At 40.9% G+C, this 8,200-nt stretch overlaps 1 long non-coding RNA gene across 1 annotated transcript; it reads left to right on the top strand.

The window, feature by feature from the left end:
- Positions 1–4,663: 4,663 nt before the first annotated feature.
- On the top strand, positions 4,664–7,943 carry LOC148686631 (uncharacterized). The gene is made up of 2 exons (XR_015948793.1): positions 4,664–4,774; positions 6,126–7,943. It is a non-coding gene; the product is annotated as an uncharacterized LOC148686631 (long non-coding RNA).
- The last annotated feature ends 257 nt before the right edge of the window (positions 7,944–8,200 follow it).

The raw sequence follows: 8,200 nt of genomic DNA, 5'->3' as shown, positions 1-8,200 counted from the left end.
AAGGCACTGATAGACTTATCCTTGATTTAATTGCCTAACACCCCCCCTCCGTGTTCAAAGCCATCTAACAGTTCAGGCATTCTTGCTGCTGCTGTGCAGCTGGGGTTAGCAGAGTGGCAGGATCACTGCCACATCCACAGGTGGAGCAGGCAGGTCGATCACTGTGCCAGCTGGAAAAGCCCCCCTCCCCAGTATTGATGCCTAAGATCTGTGGCAGGGCCACTGGCCTAATCCAGCAAGCGCTTGTTATGTTCTTAATGCAGGGGTTTCAGCGGGGGCTCTGTGGGATCAGAGTGATGGGAGAGGTGAATGAATTTGACAGTAGAGTTTTGCACAGATGTAAGGAGGCTGTGGAGTGACAACAGAAGGCCAAGGAGAGGGTTGCAGCAATTGAGGCAAGATGTGCATTGCAGCCAGCCAGTGGCATGCTCACCAATGCCCTCTTTAAACTCTAAATGCACTGCATCCCCCCTCCCCTCCCCTGAGTAGTTCATCATAGCACTCTGTGGCTTCCAGTTGCCTTCTCTATAGATTCAATTTGAGTCTCCAGTCAGAGTTTGAATGGATTTATTGTATTGAAATGCAATTCCACAGACATAACCTCCTCTCTGACCCGTCATTACTTATAATGCTAAACTTTGCTATGTTAATTCCGCCTTATGTTTTTTAGATATTTTACGACACTTGGCTTAAACATTTTTTAATCTACATATCGGTTTATGTCCACCTAAATTATCGTCGCTTCCGGGGGATGCTGTGCAGACGAGAGTGGGCAATTCATTACACAGATCCCTTGCTTAAATGAATTTCAGAAATTTAATAAAGTTTCTTCCTCTTGCTTGCATTCAATCACTCCCCACCCCCTACCCACCACAAACACCAGTCCAGTGTTATCAAATCTGCAGATAGGAATCAGGTTAACCTCAGAACAGCACCACCACACTGCAAAACTTCCAGGATTGTCATATTGGATTAAAGTACCCTCCTAACATGTCACAACAGTTCTCATTACATTCTCTCGTCTCTTTCTCTGTTTCTGAAAGTCCTCTTTTTATACCTCTAGTATATTCTATGTATTCTTCTCTCCACCCTACCCCCCACTCACACACTGTTTTTCTGCATTTGTTACATCACAGCTAGATCTTAGGAACATAAAGTCCAGCTCTAAACAGGATCCCAAACAATATGGGAATTCTCTGGTGGCAGCGCCAATGCGGGCAAAGCAAAAAAGCAGTGCACAAGGGTGGTCCAGGGTCAGGGACCAGATAACACAGGCATCTCCAAACTGCGGCCCTCCAGATGTTTTGGCCTACAACTCCCATGATCCCTAGCTAACAGGACCAGTGTTCGGGGAAGATGGGAATTGCAGTCCAAAACATCCGGAGGGCCGAAGTTTGGGGATGCCTGAGATAACAGGATACATAGGGCGTCACTCCCACAGGAGGCAATGATGGCCACAACTTGGATGACTTTGAAAGAGGATTAGACAAATTCAGAAAGGAGAGGGCTATCCATGGCTACTAGCCACAATAGCTATGCTCTTGCTCCACAGTTGGAGGCAGTAACACTTCTGAATACTCTTTGGTTATTTTAGTGTATTCTACAGGCCACATGCTGTAGACTTATTATTTGCAAAGTTTTTAAATCCTTGCATATCCATGTTATAAAAACGCATGATATGCGTTTAGTACCTTGACTTTATTTATCATTCTGCATTAAAAGAAAGTCATCACCAAACAGCTGAGGTTCCGTTGAGATGGGCCCCATCTGATCTTAGCTGTGAAGGCGTTCCTTGGAACTTTGTCAACAGGATTGAGTGCATGTGGATGTGAGTTGTGTGAGAGAGCCATTGAGGGCTACAGAGAGTAACTCCTCCAAAGACCTCCAATATAAGCATTGGAGGCTGGTCTACAAGGGCCACAGGAGCACTGCTTCTCCAACCGCTGCCTGCTCTCAGCCAGTCTTCAGTATCCTGCCTCCTTTTTTAAAACCAGTCTCAGCTTCCTCCTCATTGGCCTCAGTGTTGCCCTTGTATAACTCAACAGGGTGGAGGATGGGGTCAAAGCTAGAATTAGTTGTTTCTGCCTTCTCATTGGTTCTGGATCTGCCTTTCATTATTTCTGGATTCACCCACCATCAGGGTCCCTGCCCTCTGCTCTACCAGTATGACTAAACCGCTTTTGGCACAATGGAACACCGTGACAGAAACCGGAGTGCACCAGTCACAATGAGCACCAACATAAGGCATAGATATATTGGGATTGCTCATGGAATGATTGTGTTTTCCATTACTTTCCAGAGATGGGCCACTGGCCTGATCCAGCTGGCTCTTTGTATGTTCTTATGCTTAACTGAGATGCTTGGGAGCCTTGGCTTTCCAGGCTAACCCAACCTTCAAGGATGCAGAACAACAATATTTGTCATTGCCTTAAATTCCATCCATCTATTTTCCTACTTTTCTTATGCTCTCCTACAATCTCTTTTCCTCCATATCCTTCCTCTCCTTTTCCCTCTGCAACAATGTCATGGTTTTTCTTCTTCATCATCCTTGATGAACTTCAAAGTCTTATAATGACTCTTCATAAAAAAAGAAAAAAGAAAAGGGGGAAGCAAAAGTTGAGCAAAGGAGATGATTAAAGGACCTTATTAAACACAACCTTGTAGAATTCTCCACATGAAAGCGAGCGCCATTATGGAGGCTTATCCTTATAAATGACACTCCGCTTTTGCGAACGCGCCGAAACCTGATTGGAGTGGCAAGTACTGAGTGATACCGCAAACCTGTTAATAACATGAAAATTAGAAGAGGCTCATGCAAAGAAGGGAGATTAATTTAGCCCGAGAACATCTCGCACAAATTGCAAAGTTGTGAATATGTTCCCGGATAATGAGCCTTCCCAACCATCAAGTCGCTTGTCATTTTCTGTAATTAATGTTAAGGAAGACTCCTTCCTGATGGTTCGTATTACTCATATACCAAGAAAATTTCTTCAGAGAAATAATTTACATTTATTATCATCGGTCTGTTTGTGTGCTTTATTTCGTGGTGGAGTAATTTATGGCAGCACCGTTTCACGCGCCTTGATTAGTCACTTGTCAGGCTGAAATGTAATTTCTCTCTCTCTCTCTCTTCTCTCTTCTCTCTCTCTCTCTCTCTCTCTCTCTCTCTCTCTCTCTTTCCTGATGGTGATGTCTAGAAATTGACAGCAGTGTGATTCTTTCTTTTTCATAGGTGTTTTTTTAAATCCATGGATGTGTTTTCTTCACTTAAATAAACTTTTGATCTGGAGATCCCAAACCACTTCATGGGGTGAGCAACTCTTTATAACTTCTCAAATCTTTTCATATCTCCACCCCCTCCCCCATCACCCCTACACACACACACACACACACACACACACACACACTCCTTTTGGAGAATGTATGAGAGGAATAAGCACTTCCTGCCTGTCACGTAAGGAATTTTTAATGAGAATATTTCTGAGAGTTTTCTTTTTCTAACGTCTCTTCCCTCCCGCACCCCACCGCAAACTTCTGGAAAAAGAAGACCGCTTTGCAACATCTCCTCTGAAAATTCTCTAATGCAAACATGATGGTGCTGCCAGTTTGCAGCCATTGCAAAGGAAAGAAGGAAGGAAGGAAGGAAGGAAGGAAGGAAGGAAGGAAGGAAGGAAGGAAAAGGGAAAGTAGCTGAGAGTACCAGAATCAACAGACCCTTCTACCCCCATCTGTTATCAAATGCATATTAGACAATGGCCTCAAAATTCTTTAAAGAACAGAGAGGGGGAGAAACAATTTAACTGAATTTCTCTAGGTGAATGAGAACTTCCAAAATTGAGTTAAATTGCTTCTCCCCCTCCACACAATTTCTCCGAAGAGTTTTGTGAGCTGATTATCTAATATGCATTTGACAACAGATGGGAGTGGAAGGATCTGTCAATTTCAGTTCCCTACATATTTCATTTTTCCTATTTTAAATTCAGTTCTCCGTATTTTGCAGTAATTTGCAATTAAATAATAAAATCCCCATGAGAATTCAACAGCATTATGTTGTAATTTTTCCCCTATATATTTTTGTATGCAGTTTTAAGTAATGCAGGCAATTTTCCTTAATATTATTGTATGCTATTTTCACTAATATATTCATTTTTATGCACACTTTCCACCACCGTGTACATTTTGTTTGTTTGTTTTATGAACTGAGCTTTAAGTAAGAATGACCATGGGAACTGGGGCAGCTCCTGCAGGAGGAGAGATTGCAGCATTTGTGAGTTTTTTTAGTTTAGAGAAAAGGTAAAAGTTGACATGAGAGACATGAGAGACTTAAACAATATAGATTATTGTATTTTAATACTTCCGTTGGAAGCCTCCCAATACTCCCAAATTATTATTATTTAAAAAATAGGACTCTTATTTTATGATCGTAAGATTTTTAAACTTTTTAAAAAATTGTGTTAATGTTGTAACCCGCCCTGAGACCTTAGTGTGAAGGGTGGGTTGTTGTTGTTGTTGTTGTTGTTGTTGTTGTTGTTGTTGTTGTTGTTGTTACAGGAGGAGGGGAGGAGGAGGAGGGGAGGAGGAGGAGGAGGAGGAGGAGGAGGAGGAGGAGGAGGAGGAGGAGGAGGAGGAGGAGGAGGAGGAGGAACACTAGAACTGGTGGAAGATTCAATACAGAGCTAGCCACAATGTCTCAGCTCTACCTCTAATTCTAATGCTTCTGAATACAGTACCAGCTTCTGGAAACTATAGGAAGGGAGAGTGCTCTTTTGCTTGGGTAATTTCCAACTCTACAATTCTATGCTTCTGTTATTTGTACAGCTCCAATATTATGTAGGATATCTTGGAAACTGCATTATACCTGTTCAGACCATTGGGATAAATCTAGCTGAGTATTCACTATGTTGACTGGCAGAAGCTATGTTGACTGGCAGCAGCTCTCCAGGGCTTCAGGTAGAAACCTCTCCCAGTACTACCTGGAGATGTAGGGTTTGAACTTGCTCTACCACTGAGTTACAGTCAATCGCCCTCCCATATAAGGGGCATATAGGAAACTACCTTATACTGAATCAGTCCATTGGTCCATCTACCTCAATATTGTCTACAATATTGACTGATAGCAGCTCTCTATGGTTTCAAAAAGCAGACATTTCCAGACCTACCAGAAGGTCCATCTAGCTCAGGGTTAAATTACTCTGACCAGTAGCAGTTGTCCAGTGTTTCAGGCAGAGGGACTCTCTAGACCCCACCTGGAGATGCCAGGGTCAAACCTAGGACCTTCTCCATTCAAAGGAGATGCACTGCCACTAACCTACTGCCCTTCTGCTAAACAGACAGCCTCCCCACCAATTGAATGTTGTGTGTGTATTTGTGTACAGTCCAAAATTCATACAGAGGTGCAGATTGTACACTCCTGGCATACGGTATGAACACCCCTGTTATGTTCCTTCTTTTCAGGACCTTTTCATAACTACCTGGAATTTCTACCAAATAGCAGCATTTATAGAGAGAGACAGACAGAGAGAGAGAGGAGAAATAAATAGGCATATTTTTGAAAATCGAATAGAGCATTGTGTGTCTGCACCTTTGTATTCGCCCCATTTATTTTGTGTCCTTTCCCTTTCCAAAGCACAATATGAGAAATGTGAGTTTGTGGTTTTTTAGTATTGTTTTACCCATCTTTACATGATTGTTTCATCAATATTTCTTTCTTTTAGTTGTTTTATCAGTACACGAGGAATGTTATTTTTTAAAATAAGTAGCTAAATGGGACTTTGTAAACTTATGGGGGGAGAGAGACTCCCTCTGCCCGTTCCCCAACAACTCAAACACTGTCTATTCTTTTAAAAACTTTTCTGATGATTCTAATAAAACATTAAACAATACTGATGCTAGGGGTGAGTTATTAATGTAACAAGTTTACGACAGCTCAATAACTACCAGTATAAAGACTAATAATCTTAATTCTTTCTCTTTAGTTTCTGTTCCATCTTATACATTACTGGTACCTTAATATTTTATTTTTGTTTTATATTTTGAAATTTTTCCCTTTTGAAGTAATAATAACAAAAATGTTTTATTTTGAAACATTTTTTTAATTGAAACACTAGAATTGTTTTTTTATATAGGTATGAAATATGACAGAAACTCTTCTTGGCAAGCTTGAGCAAAGTGGATTACGCATTGAGAATCTGCATGGTAAAGGTTATTTATTATAATGGGATTAACAATAAAGTCAAAGGAAATGGTGTAGAAAAGTGAGTCCTGGACATAAACATGTGCCTTTTGTGACCAGCACACAATGCACACTCTTCAAACCTGGTAGTGTTTATGTGTTGTGTGGAAGCAACTAGTTTATTCACTTTGTTGTTCAACAGATCTATAATTATTTCTCTGCATTAACTCAGCACTGGCAAATTCTAACTAGCCTTGTTTCAGATTTAGTCATAACTGCTAAGCCATTGAGCAAAACAAGATGAGATGAGGTTCAAAGATTGTTGCTTTGAAACCACTGAGATATCATCTTGGTAGTATATATGGTGCTTTAATAAAGATACTTGATGGCACAAGCCTGAAATACTCCCCAAATTGAAGCTAAGGCTCTTGCTGATAGTAATTGGTAAACTCAAGTTTGTGGTATCATTTGTTCCATGGTACCATTGTTCCTTTTTTTAAGTCAATCTAACAAGCAAGCTACTACTAGATAAGGAGGCTGATTTAAATTCAGCTAAAAGCAAATGGCAAGTGACCAAGAATGACTTTCTGGGCTGCAGGTGTGATGGGGGGTTTCAACAAGTTTTGATAGATACTGCTGACATTGGAAAGGAGCTAGAAATACTACCCAAAAAAGGAGAAAGAAATGGCAGTTTGAGTATGAGGTCCAATAAGAGGTACCACAAGATCCAAAGCAAAAAATCATAGTAGGTTTCTACTATGCTATCTTAAACATGCCCATAAAAACTGTTGAAGAGAGATTCCAACAGCTACAACAAAATATTTCCCCATTTGGCTTCCTGACAAAAAAAGGGTAAAAAGGTAAAGGACCCCTGGACAGTTAAGTCCAGCCAAAGGCAACTATGGGGTGCAGCGCTCATCTTGCTTTCAGGCTCAGGGAGCCGGCGTTTGTCTGCAGACAGCTTTCTGGGTCATGTGGCCAGCAGGACTAAACTGTGCATGAAGAACCGTGATGAGAGCCAGAGCACATGGAAACACCATTTACCTTCCTGCTGCAGTGGTACCTATTTATCTACTTGCACTGGCATGCTTTCAAACTGCTAGGTTGTCAGGAGCTGGGACAGAGCAACAGGAGCTCAACCCATCTCCTGTTGAACCGGCAACCTTCTGATTGGCGAGCACAAGAGGATCAGTGGGTTAGAGTCAGACCACAATGCCACCAGCATCCTCTGTATGATATATGCAGTCCACTGAAGATGTACCTAAGGCCTGCAAAATTTTTGAAAAACAATTGCTGCAAAATGGAAGCAAAAAATATTGGTGCTGGAGATCTATGCTATGAACTTACAGTAACAGCTGAAAGATTTACTAAGTCTATGCCACCACAAGGAGTACTTCTCTTCATACTACAACAACTCCTGGACAATGTGCCTAACATTTCTGTTGCTCTGAGGATCTTTCTCACACAGCTGAAACCATGTTGAAAAATTCAACCATGTTGCAAAAGAGGCTAGCTGGCTTGACAAATGTATCGATTGATCAGCACTTGACCTGAAGGAATTGGTAACAAAATTTGCAAAATAAAAACCACATGTACTGTACTGTAGTGAGTTTCTGAAGTTCTTAAAACTGAGAACTTTAAAAGATTTAAATTTTAAAGATTATTTGAAATTATTTCTGTGTGAAAACAATTCCTTTTGTATTTGAGAAAGATAGTCAATGATTGTTGCATTGCTTATTCTCGCAATTTAAAATAAATTTAGCAGTTTCAAGTTTTGTGCTTTGCATTTTTCTCTGCTACAAGACATCTGTTTTTGAAAATTGAAGTTAGCAATTTTGCAGGGAGGTGCAAGTAATTAACCTTTCCTAGGGTTCAAAATAGCCTAGCATTAGCACCTGGTCAATGTTTACATTCTGCTACATGTTCCTGTTATGAGCTACCACTGCTGGTACAACCAGGAGTCAATGACTCCCCAGCTCTTTATGATTAAGACCTGAATTTCTAACATGGGCTGTTCTTAATCTTAAC

Source organism: Zootoca vivipara, chromosome Z2 (assembly GCF_965207765.1).
Source record: "Zootoca vivipara chromosome Z2, rZooViv2.hap1.1, whole genome shotgun sequence".
NCBI lineage: Eukaryota > Metazoa > Chordata > Lepidosauria > Squamata > Lacertidae > Zootoca > Zootoca vivipara.
This window is presented reverse-complemented; position numbering and strand designations above follow the sequence as displayed.